The 14,825-nt window shown below is 43.5% G+C and overlaps 1 protein-coding gene and 1 pseudogene across 1 annotated transcript in view; one reads left to right on the top strand and one right to left on the bottom strand.

Moving 5' to 3' along the window:
* Positions 1-14,825, top strand: part of LOC126234888 (protein lozenge-like) — a gene marked incomplete at its 3' end in the record, with an annotated part of 759,148 nt that overhangs the window by 464,485 nt on the left and 279,838 nt on the right. The window lies entirely within an intron of this gene.
* Positions 4,687-4,804, bottom strand: LOC126237788 (5S ribosomal RNA; annotated as a pseudogene).

Genomic DNA, 14,825 nt, shown 5'->3' with positions numbered 1-14,825 from the left:
TGTGGAACTATGAAAAAAATAAGCAAAATATACAAACTGAGTAGTCCATGCGCAATATAGGCAACATCAAGGACATTGTGAAATCTGAAGCGCTGTGGTCGCGTGGTCAGCGTGAGCAGCTGCGAAGCGCAAGGTCATAGGTTCAAGCCTGCCTCGGGTGAAGAACTTATCATTTTTAGACAATTATCAAAGTTTAGGCACTCACACATAATCAACTTCGCTCTCCAAAATTCCAGGACATGTTCAGATTTGCTTGGACACATGCAGGATTTGACGGTCTACAGACGGAAAAATTTGAAAACGTTAAAAACATGTTTTGACAGAGCACAGGGAAAACTGTGCGACTGTGAAACTGTTGCATTCATTTGTTGCAGTTCATGTGACAAACTCTTATGTTTTCATCACTTTTTTGGGATTGATTATCACATCCACAAGAAAACCTAAATCGGGCAAGGTAGAAGAATCTTTTTACCCATTCGCCAACTGTACAAGTTAGGTGGGTCGACAACATATTCCTGTCATGTGACGCACATGCCGTCACCAGTGTCGTATAGAATATATCATACGTGTTGTCCTGTGGAGGAATCGGTTGACCTATGACCTTGCGAGCAAATGATTTCGGTGCCCATTGGAGAGGCACGTCCTTTCGTCTACTTATCGCACGGTTTTGCGGCGCGGTGGCAAAACACGGGCACTAAACTTATTACAGTGAATAGAGACGTCAATGAACGAACGGACGGATCATAACTTTGCGAGAATAAAGAAAGTAAAATTTTCACTCGATGGGAGACTCGAACCAAGGACCTCTCATTCCGGAGCTGCTCACGCTAACCACGGGACCACGGCGCTGCTGAGCTCACAATATCCTTAATGTTGCTTATGTTGCGCATGGACTACTTAGTTCGTATATTTTGCTTATATTTTTCGTAGTTCCACACAACTTCCTGTTTTCTCGATTGATCTGTGTTCAGTTTTTCAAGGCCTATCCACTGTGCCAACTTATAACAAAATCTGAGGGGGGTGCGATGGGGAGGTTCCCTTGTAAGCAAGATCCTAGCGGAGGTAGTTTGCCATTGCCTTCCTCCGATCGTAAAGAGGGTGAATGATGATGAAGACGCCACAACACCCTGTCATCTGGAGGCAGGAAAAATCCCTGACCCTGCCGGGAATCGAACCCGGGACCCCGTACGCCGGAAGCGAGAACGCTACCGCAAGACCACGAGCTGCGGACTACAAGACTTTCTGAACAGATATATTACTATAACTGAAAAACAGGCGACACATGTGTAATAATCTACGATGTTTATTGGGTTTGTGCATAAGTTCACAGCGTTTTCCCATAAATTTAATAGACATAACAGACTCGCATGGCAGAGACTTTAATCAATAATATATTCTCCTTCACTATTCACAACAGTCTGCCAGGCACTTAAAAGTGATTTGCAGAGTATCCATGTAGATGTAACCTGCCAACGCTTGGGTAACTTATCGATTCCGCGACTGTATAAATCACGTGGTCTTGAGGCGAAGAACTCGTCGATCCATGTTCGGAGTGTATTTTCACCCAGAAAGGAAGTTCCTTTACGGTTATTCGATAAAGACCGGAAAAGGTGAAAATCTGAGACGGCAAGATTAGGTGGTCAAGTGGGTGCGAGTGACTTCCCAGCCAAACAAATGCATAGTGCTATTTGTCAGTCTAGCAGATTGTTAGTAGCCGTTGTCGAGAAGCATCACCTCAGGCAGTCTTTCCGGTCATTGTTCTTGGACTGCATCTGTAAGACGTGGAAGTTTGTGATAATAAATTTCAGCAGTGGTGGTCACACCTCAGGGGAAGCAATTCATAGTACACCACATCGTCGCTGTTCCACCAGAAGCATTATATTACGTTTTGTGGATGCGCGCGAGGCCCTGTAACGGACTTGCTGCTTTGTTTGGATTCAACCATTCCTTTCTTTTCCTTATTTTAGCATAAAGACGCCGTTTCTCGTCACCAGTAACGATACAGGGTAGAAATGGTCAGTGTTCTTCACGAGCCAATTGATGACGAGTAAGAAGCCACTGGTTTTTGTGGTTTTGGCTTAGAGCATGAGGCACCCATACACTTGATTTTTTAACCTTCCCCTTTGCATGCAAATTCGCACCATGGTGGAATGATCACAGTTCATCACATCTGCTACTTCTCGAGTACTGAGACGTGGCTCATTCTGGATTAATGCCTTTAAACGATCTTCATCAAACCCCAAAGGTCTTCCTGAAAATGGAGAGTCACTAATGTCAAAACGATCCTCCTTAAAAAGAGAAAACCATTTTCTTGCTGTGCTTTGTCCAGTGACATTATCCCCATACACGGCGCAAATGTTTCTGGCTGCCTCCACTACTGTCACCTCTCTACTGAACTCAAACAGAAGAATATGTCGAAAATGTTCCGATTTCTCCATGTGGCATTCCTTTTTCTAGCGACTACAGCTCCACTCACTATCTCGGAACGACAAAATGACAATCTGTAAACTTAAGGAGCAGCAGTGTGGCATTCCTTTTTCTAGCGACTACAGCTCCACTCACTATCTCGGAACGACAAAATGACAATCTGTAAACTTAAGGAGCAGCAGTGAACTACAAATAAAATATCCATACCGGAATACGAACAAGTGAAACAAAATCGCTACGAACTTACGCGCCAACCTAATATTATTTGACTAACCGGTTTTAGGCTCTTAGGCCATCGTCTGGTGCAAAGAGGCAGGGTGACAAATACTGAACTATATGAAATAAAATCATCATAACTGTTGTCCGACGTTTCTTACAAACAAAATCGCTTAATCATCTGAGGTCATTTTCACTTCAGTGTTGTCATGGAACAAAGGTTCCATGTCAAAAGAGTAAAAGGGACCTAAAACAATCCGAAAAAAAACAGATGTCACGACCAGACACCAAAAGTTACCAAAACAATGAAACATGGAAAACGCAATTCAAATGGGGGAGGGGAGGAGGGAGAAATCACATATTGCTTGGAATTACTTACAAAAACTCCATAACAGACGTTCCCCTGTGCTGCGCGACCAGGGACACAGCCGCATATTTCCTTATCTGATTTTTCAGACATCCCCTTCCTTTCGCATGTAACAGGACATTTTTACTACTTCAGTTTACACCAGATGATGGAACTGTAACTATTCCGGGACCGTTCGCGTACTCAATAAAAGATTGTGGATTAAACTCTGTCCTGCGGCTTTTTTCTCTATTCTGGTGTGTTTCGGGCCATTGAACATGCCTCGTATGAAGTAATATGAAGAGCATCTGGCACAACGCAAATTGTATTTATTTAGTTGTATACGATAGACAGATATTACCCAAAAATCATGTATAAATGAAACAAGTTTACTGTTACCAGTCACTCTTTTTTTATCTCCTCAACGCGTTTCAAATGTTTAAACCTCCATCATCAGGTGGATTTACATTTGTGAATATGACATTTGTGTGTGTGTTGTGTTACGATATTTTGGAGGCACTTGTGGGACTGTCTCCAGTGGTCACAGGTTCCTTTCACATCACATGTATACTGTCTTATTTTGTAAACAAATATGGCCTGCCATATTTGTTCCTCCAAAATATGGTAACACAACACACACACAAATGTCATATTAACAAATGTAAATCCACCTGATGATGGAGGTTTAAACCTTTGAAACGCGTCGAGGAGATAAATAAACAGTGACTGGTAACAGTAAACTTGTTGTTTCATTTAATGTCAATAACAGTTACGGTAAAGCCTAACCTAAAATGTTCGCATTTAAAGTTAATAATCATCTGTTAAGTACTTTGGGGAATAACGGCAGGACGGGAGAACAGTGCTGAAAATTATGGAAGTGTTGTCACTAACACAGTACGACCCCTCGCTTAGAGCGTGAGTAACGAGAGAACAGGTGGTAAAGGAGCAAGTTGAGCGTTAACTCTGGGCGGGCGAACCCTTGCCTTTAATTTGCAGGGTGAGAGGCGGGGAGGGTAGCAAAGCAAAGCGGCGAGCGGCCGCCACCTGCGGTGTGCCGGAAGCTGAAAGGCCAGTTCGGCGGCGCTCTTTCCGCTTTGATTGGAGCTCGGGCCAACTTCCGCTCTCGCCCTACGTGGCGGCTTTGAAACGGCCGCACTCCGGCTAAGCTATTTCCGTCGAGTGGCTTGATAGTGCTCGAGGACGGCGCGGCGTCGCCAAAATGTCGCCCTGCTATCAGTTGACACCCGCTAATAGAGACGGCAGCGAACGGCACCGAAAATTATTAATAAAAGAAATAAATGCCCTAGATGAGGCTAACCATTGTATCTTCTTATCAGTGTAACGAACCAAAATGTTGTACAAATGAAATGACACAGTTTCAGAGACTTGACTGGTCTCACAGAGATATGATATGAATATATACGAAGCGACGAGTGAAAATTTGAATCAAGGCCGGGAATCGAACCCAGGTCTCCTGCTTACTAGGCAGGTGCGTTCTCTACTAAACCACCTTGGCATAGCGGTTCACAACTGCCAGGATTACCCTGGCACGCCTCTCTCCTCGATCCAAATTCTCACTGCCACCCCAATCGACTTTAAATTCCCCCTTATACAAGAGCAGTTTACGAGACCGGAGCCGCTACTTCTCATTCAAGTAGCTCCTCAGTTTGCCTCACAAGGGCTGAGTGCACCCCGCTTGCCAACAGCGCTCGGCAGACAGGATGGTCACCCATCCAAGTGCTAGCCCAGCCCCATAGCGCTTAACTTCGGTGATCTGACGGGAACCGGTATTACCACTGCGGCAAGGCCGTTGGCTTAATAAGAATAACCTTATATATAATACTTCACATTCGTATATTACTTTAATCCCAATTACCTACGTTATGACGGCAGCAAACGAAACTTCGTAAAAAATGAAAATAAACCAAGTGTATAATTAGGTATACAATCGGTATTATTGTTATTATTATTATTATTATGTAAAAATATTTGTAGCAAATAGGTTGTTAACGAAATAAGACTGAAATATTTACTATAGAAAGCTACAGAAAACAGTTCTGACGTCACAATAAATGCAATGTCTTAGGTGCTCAAATTGCTGGCCTGCACCATTAACACATTGCTGTAGTTTGTACACTCATGCACACTTTGGCACAGAGATATTGATTGTTATAAATGTCTTTGCTTGCTTCGCATTACAGGCAGACCCACTTTGATCATATTTTTCGCGCACCCTTTAAATTGATAGCCTACTTGTTGGAGATGTATTTAATTCTTCTGTCCATTTCTATCGAACCCGCTCAGCATTCTCTGTCTTCCAGTATTGTTTAATCATCCTCTTCCGCTGGTCGTTGCTTACATTACAAGCCATGACTGTCGGAATATTGAAAAAAGTAGAAAACCTTAGGATTAAAATGTAGTGTACCTACCGAATATCTACTTATACATCCCCTGTGTATTAAGCGATTTAGGCTGTAGCAACCAACTGCATTTTCATATCTCTCTGCGTAAAAGCACAACGCTACACTGCGGCCATTTAAACTAGTCAGTGATAAAATTAGCCTCGGCGTCAGGGTTGTACAAGGGTCACTCCAAAAGAAATGCATACTATTTTTTTTTTAATCCATCTTTTATTCTACATGTTTGAAAGTTTTACAATGTGTAGATACATCCTTTAGGAACAATATTTTCATTTCTCCACATAATTTCCATCCCTTTCAACTGCCTTACGCCACCTTGGAACCAGCGCCTGTATACCCGCACGATAAAAATCTGGACCAACCTGTTTGAGCCACTGTTTGGCAGTGTGCACAAGGGAGTCATCATCTTCAAACCTTGTTCCACGAAGAGAGTCTTTCATTTTCCCAAAGAGATGATAGTCACATGGAGCCATGTCAGGAATGTAAGGCGGGTGTTTCAGTGTTGTCCATCCGGGTTTTGTGATCGCTTCCATGATTTTTTGACTGACAGACGGCCGTGCATTGTCGTGCAACAGCAAAAGATCCTGCTTTCGCCGATGTGGTCGAACACGACTCAGTCGAGCTTGAAGTTTCTTCAGTGGCGTCACATATGCATCAGATTTTATGGTGGTTCCACTTGGCATGATGTCCACAAGCAAGAGTCCTTCGGAATCGGAAAACACCGTAGCCATAACTTTTCCAGCAAAAGGTGTGGTTTTGAATTTTTTTTTTCTTGGGTGAATTTGCATGATGCCACTCCATTGATTGCCTCTCCGTCTCTGTTGAAAAATGATGGAGCCATGTTTCATCACCTGTCACAATTATTCCAAGAAATTCATCTCCACCATTCTCGTACTGTTCCAAAAGTTCGCTGCATACCGTTTTTCTTGTTTCTTTGTGAGCCACTATCAACATACTGGGAACCCACCTGGCACAAACCTTTTTTAGCGTCAACACTTTCAGTATTCTACAATCACTTCCTTCCCCTATCCCAACGTAGTTTGACAATTCGTCACTCTGATGCGTCTGTTAGCAGTCACCAATTCGTTAACTCCCTGCACATTGTCTGGAGTATGTGCAGTACGAGGCCTGCCGCTGCGAGGACAATCCTTAATATTGCCGTACCCGCTTTCATCTCGTAACCTGCTTGCCCACCGACTAACTGTACTGCAATCGATAGTAGCTTCTCCATACGCCCTTTTCAACCTCTTGTGGAAGTTTCCTACTGTCTCGTTTTCACAGCACAGGAATTCTACGACAGCACGTTACTTCTGACGAACGTCAAGTGTAGCAGCCATCTTGAAGACATACTGTGACGGCACCACTCACTGGAACAGGTTGAACTAAGTTTGAAAATAAGCAGGAAGGATGTATCTACACACTGTAAAACTCTCACACATGCAGAATGAAAACTTTATTTTTACAAAAATAGTGTGCATTTCTTTTGGAGTGACCCTCGTACATTCTCTACAATCTGGGACCCAAACGGAATTTTATCGGGAAGGTGTGGAAATAACTTCTACCTCCACGTCGCCAATAATCGACAGAGTGAACGGTTTTATGGAACGACTTACAGCTCTCCATTTGCGTCTCCGACCGCACTTCACCAGAGCACATTAAGTGAGCCATGACTGAATATTACTGGACAGTACTAAATGACGTTCTGCCGTCCGCACCAACCTGTGTTGCGCCATTATACTTGGTACGTTCGGACACACAGGAAAAATTCCATGAACGGCCACACGAAGTGCTAAATCGAAAGAGCGTTCGAGGATGTCGTTCTAATGTACAGTTTGTGGATTGCTCTAGCCCTTTCAGACCGGATTTTTTTCTGGAGGAAGGAAAATTTTAATTTATGTGGTAATGCCCGTAGGTGATTTTCTAACGATTTTAGATGCAAAATTTGTACAAAATTTTGTACCCGTTTTCAAAACATTTTATGGACTAAAAAAACTAATTATAAAATATTCTCTACTGCAATAAATAATAAAATGGTCATTCAACTGTTGGCAAGCAAAATAAAACTAAATCATTTAGTTATACAGTGAAATATAGTGAACCAACGACATCTGGGTATTCTGGTGGTCACCAGCTGCTGCGCATTGCTACACTGACTAGCGGATATTTTCAAAGTGATTCCCACCAGTTGGCTGTACTTCAGCACGATGAAAAGGTTGAACATTCACAAACGTGTACCTCAGGTTTCCATTGGGAAAAAGTATTTCTGTTACAGCTGAGATAATAAAAGTTAACGTACACAATTGTAGCCAGAGGGTCTGAAAGGGCTATCGGCTATTTTTATACCAAATCTACACAGGCGGAGACGATAACCCGAGCTCACTGTATTTGCACACTAATCAGAATTCTACTCGTGTAGTGCATGAATATTTTAAACCGGTGTGTCGCACCAGGACTTATGTTGGCGATGCAAAACTTGAAGACAAAGATACGAATTGCCAAGTGTTCCACGAATCGAATGAGCAGGTAGACGCAAGCGGATGGGAAAACCCAGAAGGCTGACAGGACAACCTTCTGTAGTTCTTGGAGTAAGCTTCGGACTAACAGTGCCTGTTTGCCATACAGATCTCGGCAACAAACCATCTTAAGAACTGACAACCGGCGCCATGTAGAGGTCAGAAAATATGGATGTATCAGTTCATGATTTTGCTGGAGAATATCATTTTAAAGGCAAGAACGTAACTGTGAAGCTTCGTATTCTAATGCGCAAAGAAACTGACCAGTTGTGATAAGTATAGAAAGAAGTGTATTCACACAGCAGTCTAATTATCAAACGGCAATGGTCAGTTCTTAAATCGTTCACTAAGTACCTAGCCTATGCTGACGATGTGACATTACTCGCACGAAACATTGCTGTCCTAGGCGAAGCCCATCAACAACTGGAGAAAGGTTGGCCTGACAGTCAACATCAAAAAGACCAAGTATATGGCAATGACCAACCAACAAACCCTACCAAATCTCAGGATAGCCGACAGGGAGTTTGAAAGGGTGAGAGACTTCAAGTACCTTGGGTCGACTATCACTGAGACAAATGTCATTGGCAGTAAGGTGAAAGCCAGAATAGCTGCAGGTAACAGATGCTACTTTGCCGCATTACCCATGCTTAGGAGTTCGCTTCTATCACGAAAATCCAAAAGCCTCATTTACAAAACAATTATAAGACCAGTTGTTATGTATGGTGCCGAAACGTGGACCATGACTGTAAATGAGGAAAGGAACCTTAGCATATGGGAGAGAAAGGTGCTACGTAAAATATATGGCCCAGTATATGAGCAAGAAGGTTGGCTCATTCGTACGAATACAGAACTACAACACCTTTTCGAAGAACCTGATATTGTTACTACCATTAAAATAAGAAACTGCGGTGGGCAGAGCACGTGGTCAGAATGGAAGAAGACAGAGCATGTAAGAGGATTGTTGATGGCAAGGCTGGAGGCAGACGGCGGAGGGGACGCCCCAGAAAGAGATGGATGGATGGAGTTGAAGAAGACATGAAAAAGCTGGGTGTTAGAGGATGGAGACGAAAAGCCATGGATCGGATAGAATGGCAGGATATTGTGATGCAGGGCAGGGCCCTTCAAGGGCTGTAGAGCCGAGGAGTAAGTAAGTAAGTAAGTAATGGTCAGTTGAAAATGGAATTTTGTCATATCAGCGAATGATACACTCACTCGCCAGAAGCTGCCAGGCATACTCGCCAAAACTATATTCAGAATGCACTATAAAGTCTATTGTATTATGTAATGGTATTCCTTCCACTGTCATAATTAACCATTTTCAACTACTGTTGGACATCGCTCGCTACCAGGTTTCTCCACATACCGTGTATTACGATCTTTAGCTTCATGGATCCAAGTTTGTATTGCGTAATATCTTCTGACAGTCATCCACTAGGTCGTCCACTGAATCTGTTCTCATCACTCGAAGGCCGCCAGAGAATTTTCTTGGCACTCATCCGCAAATTCATCTACAGAGGATGATGCTCAATCCCTGTCCATTGTGATTCATCTACTTCACCACAAGCCACCGTATGGTGTATGGCAGCTGTCTATACACCCCAATACGAGTCCTAATTTCTCTTATCTTGTCTGCGCGGTCCTTGTCTGCGCAATCCTTACGCGAAATGTATGTTGGTTTCAGTCCATTCGTTCTGCAGTCAGCCGCAATTCTGTGAATTTTCTCAATAGTGTGTCGAGAAAAGAACGACCAGGGTCTCCCGTTTAAGTTCCGTAACACTCGCATGTTGATCGAATCTACCAGCACGCTTCTGAACTGCTTTGATATCTTCCTTTAATACGATCCGTTGGAGACCCGAAAAACTAGTCAGAACTCAAAATGGGTCGCACAAATGGTATATACGCGGTCTCTTTTGTAGACGAGTTACATTTTCCTACAACTCTGCCAGTAAATTGAAATCGACCAATTGTCTTTCTAACTACCGTCCTTATGTGCCCATTCCCTTTCATATCGCTTTACAACGTTACGCCCAGATATTTACTGGACACCTTGTCAAGCAGCACACAATCACCACGGTATTGGTGCACATTAAAGGATACTTTATCCTACTCATCTGCATTAACTTAGATGTTTCGACATCTGTAGCATGTTACACCGTACAGAAATTATGTCAGTCATCCTGTGTCCTCCTACACCCACTCGAAGAGATACGTTCCAGCACCGTACAGTGTCATCAGCAAAAAACGTATCAGACTGCTGCTCAGATCATTTACATACATAGGGAACCAGAGCGGTTCTATCGCACTCTCCTGAGGCACTCCTCACGACGCCTTTGTCTCTGATGAACACTCGCCGTCGAGGTCAATGTGCTGGATTCTACTATCTTTAAGAAGTCTTTGAACCACAGTGGTCACATCGGCGTTGATCGATCGGGTGCGATACAACTTAGTGTGGCGATGGCGTGAGTACATTGAAGCTAGGGAATGCCACTTTGCATAATTTAGCACCTTGTGCTAGTTTTGCAGGTATTGATACTACAAAAATATTATACCATCTGTGGTTGCATCTCATACCAAGTGATTTGAAAATAAGAGAGCTAAAGGAAAAAATATAATAGTTCAAAAGGCTCTGAGCACTATGGGACTTAACATCTGAGGTCATCAGTCCCCTAGAACTTAGAACTACTTAAACCTAACTAACCTAAGGACATCACACACATCAATGCCCGAGGCAGGATTCGAACCTGCGACCGTAGCGGTCACGCGGTTCCAGACTGAAGCGCCTAGAACCGCTCGGCCACCTCGGCCGGCTATATAAGAGTATGAGGGGCATTCAATAATTAATGCAACACTTTTTTTTCAAACAATTTCGGTTGAAAAAACTTGGAACTTGAAATAACTTGGAACTTGTTGTGGGACATCGTGGAATATTAGCGTCTTAACCCTTTTAGTTTCAAGAGCTTCCTGTAGGCGGAAGGGTCTTACGTATCGTTCAAAATGGCGTCTGTAAAGAAGGTCCATTCCTAGCAGAGAGCTGTCACTGAGTTTTTTTGGTAGTAAACCAGAGCAACGCAGATAATCATAGGTGCCTGCTGAGTGTCTACAGAGTCCCGGCAGTGAACAAAAGCGCGGTGAGTCGTTCGGCAAGGCGTCTGTCATCATCGCAAACCCGTCCGATCTCCCACGTGGCAGCCGGCTGCACACAGCTGCGACTCCCGCAATGCTGGAACGTGCGGACACTCTCTTTGGAGGCGATCGACGAATCACCTCACTTCACAACTGGGATTCTCTGTTGGTAGTACTGACAGTGTTTTGTAGTCAAAAGATGGGGAAAACTATGGTCTACTGGCATCCTGAATAAAACCAACCTGCTTTCAGAAAGTGTTGCGTTAGTTACTGAACACCCCTTGGGCATACGAAGAATGTTGTGAAGTTGTTTCAGTCTCCCATAAATAACAGCAAGTGTTGGAGGGAGAGCATGCGTGTGAGCCGAACGGTAGGGGCCGCGGTGGGGCAGACGCGGGGGTTGGCGGCCGGAAGGGGCGGCCTAATCGCAGCAGGGCAGCCAGCTGCACCCATCGCCGATCGCCGCGGTTGTGAGGTGCATAACTGTATTAGCTGCTCATTTGGGTTTCAATGAAAATCGACCAGCGCGCGCACTTTCACCCGCTCACTCGGCATAAAACAAGTCCGGCTGCTGCAGTAATGGCAGTGGTTAGCGGCAGCCAGATCGATTTCCAATATCGCGAAATAATTCTCTTGTAATCGTTTATCCGGGCTGGGGCCGCTGCTACCGTGCTGCGTTTCTGCCGGTTAATTACGGAGCCCCGGCGGCGGCGGCGGCGGCGGCTAAAAGCCCGAGCGCGCGCGCGCACGCGCCCCGGCGAACGCCCGGGAATGCGTCTCGCGGTTGCCGCAGGCGATTCTCTCACGCGTCGCGTCTCGCGGGCAGGCGTTTTGTCGCGATAAAAGTAACGACCTATTTCTGTTCTCCTAGCTTGGCACTCTTTCCGACATTTCGGTGTACATTAACGTGCTTGTACTATCTGACACGTAGATATCTAACAAGTAAGTGGTGGGCGAGGAATGTGAGCCAGTCCTGAATACATTGCTGACCACTGAAACTAATAAACAATGAAGAAGGCAATGCAATGACATTACATTGGCATGAAAATTATTAAGTGCTTGCATATGGAAAGGAATATCATTTCAGCCGGCCGCTGTGACCCTTGAGGTTCTAGGCGCTTCAGTCAGGAACCGCACTGCTGCTACGCTCGCAGGTTCGAATCCTTCCTCGGGCGTGGATGTGTGTGATGTCCTTAGGTTAGTTAGGTTTAAGTACTTCTAAGTCTAGGGGACTGATGAAAAAAATGTTCAGATGTGTGTGAAGTCTTATGCGACTTAACTGCTAAGGTCATCAGTCCCTAAGCTTACACACTACTTAAACTAAATTATCCTAAGGACAAACACACACACCCCTGCCCGAGGGAGGACTCGAACCTCCGCCGGGACCAGCCACACAGTCCAGGGACTGATGACCTAAGATGTTAAGTCCCATAGTGCCCAGAGCCATTTGAACCATTTGATTATCATTTCGTAAAATATCTTCTAGTCCATAAGGTCGTCTGATACAGCAACCGCACGTAAAATATTTGAATTAAAAAAGAAGACTTGGTTGCAGTTTTTTTTTCTTTTATCAGCATCGCGTTTCGGCTTCATGAGGCATCTTCAGCTTATCTATAAGGGTACCAAGACAAGTGCGGAGCGAAAGGCTACTTACAACTTCTACAGAAACCAGATGTCAGTTAAAAGAGTTGAAGTGCGCGATAGGGAAGCTATGATTGAGAAAGGAGTGAGCCTATTCTTGATGTTGTCAGGACTGTAGTCTATTCTTGATGTTATTCAATCGGTACGTTGAGCAATCAGTAGAGGAAACAAAACAAAAAGTTGAGTAGGCATTAAAGTTCGGAACTTAGAGGTTTACTGATGACATTGTAATTCTGTCAGATACAGCAAAGGACTTCGAAGAGCAGTTGAACGGAATGGACCGTGTCTTGAAAGGAGACTATAAGATGAACATCGACAAATGCAAAACAAGGATCATTGAATGAAGTCGAATTAAATCAGCTGATGCTGACGAAATTCGATCAGAAAACGAGACATTTGTAGTAGGAGATGAGTTTTTTTTTATTTGGGCAGTAAAATAACTGATGATGGCCATAGTAGAGAGAATATAAAATGTAGACAGGCAATGGCAAGAAAAGCATTTCTGAAGATATTGATTTAAGTGTCAGAAAGCCTTTTTTTGAAAGTTTGTGTATAGACTGTAGTCATGTATGGAAGTGAATCGTGGACGATAAACAGTTTACACAAGAAGGGAATACAAGCTTTTGAAATATGGTGCTACAGAAGAAATCTGAAGATTGTGTGGGTAAATCACGTACCTAATGAGCAGGTACTGAACAGGATTAAAGAGAAAACAAATTTGTGGCACAACCTAAGTAGAAGAAAGGGTCAGTTGATTGGACGCATTGTGAGACATCCAGGCCTCACCAATTAAGTATTGGAGGGATGGGTTAGGCATAAAAATTATAGAGGGAGAACAACAAATGATTATGGTAAGGACATTCAGAAGGCTGTATGTTGCAGCAGTTATTCGGAGATGAAGAGGCTTGCACAGGCTTGAGCAGCATGGAGACTGCGTCAAATCAGTCTTTGTAATTATAAATCTTGAGAATTACAACTCTAAAAAGATTCTCTGATAACAGAGATATACAAACAAATAAATTAGTAAATCGTATATTATCAATCACGGGGTAGGAGCAGCTTGGAAAACTGCATCAAACCAGTTTCGGACGGGAGACTACAACAACAACATAACAAGATAAGCAAAATTGAGTGTATGGTCCTAGCATGCACGATTCTAAGCGTGAATAAGGAATTTTTATTGACCTTACAATTTTCCTTTTACAGCATTTTAAAAACTGTAAAACGGCTCTGTGCTAGATTGAAGCACGAGTTGAATTAGATGAACCAGCGGAGACATGGTGAAAAACAACGAATATAATATCCTGTCACTGCCTGTCTGCCTGATTGACGCTCCTGCCGCGAAGTTACGGCGGCATCTCTCTGTATTGTGTTTAAATGTATGCTCTTCTTTGTAAGTGTTCTCACCCTTATACCATTCTAGCCTGCTGGTACTACTTTATTAAACTACGTTTCGTTCAATTTGATTATGTTCACCTAATCCGATATGTCCTTTAACCTAGCAAAGGAGGTTTTAAAAACGTTGTAAAAGGAAAAGGTCTCCACGGATTCATCTGATTCAATGCTTGCTTTAATCTAGCACAGAGCCGTTTTATGATTTTGAAATGTTGTAAAAAGACAATTTTAACGTCAGTAGCTATTTCTTATTTACATTTATAATCGTACAGGGTAGGAGCGTACCCTAATGTTTGCTTTTCTCGTTATCCCTACAGACAACCTGAAGATTCCCCCCCCCCCCCCCCCGAAGTTGAAACGCGTTGTTAATAAAAGAACAAATTGCTGCCAATACTGTTTCTAGTTCCTGGATTATCATTTCAGTGCCTGTCATCTACATTCTTCATATAAGGAAACATCATGCAAAGAGTTTCCCTTTCAGAAATCACATCTGAAAATTGGTCGTTTGTGAGGAGCCCGTGTTATGCCCCGTGGAAGAGAAACTTCCACTAGCACCTGCCGGAATTCGAAATCAGCAGAATCGCGACCTATGCTGACCGTGGTATATCGTGCCCCGATATTTACACGTAAATATTAAGATGTTTGGTGAAAATGAGAGTTCATGGAGGCAAAACGACTTTCTTTGCGCGAAACACTACTCAGAAAATTTAGAGAACCGGGCCTCTATGCGGCTGTCTGCAGAAC

This window comes from Schistocerca nitens, chromosome 2 (assembly GCF_023898315.1).
Source record: "Schistocerca nitens isolate TAMUIC-IGC-003100 chromosome 2, iqSchNite1.1, whole genome shotgun sequence".
NCBI lineage: Eukaryota > Metazoa > Arthropoda > Insecta > Orthoptera > Acrididae > Schistocerca > Schistocerca nitens.
The sequence above is the reverse complement of the archived record's forward strand: the minus strand, read 5'-3'. Positions and strand labels throughout refer to the sequence as shown.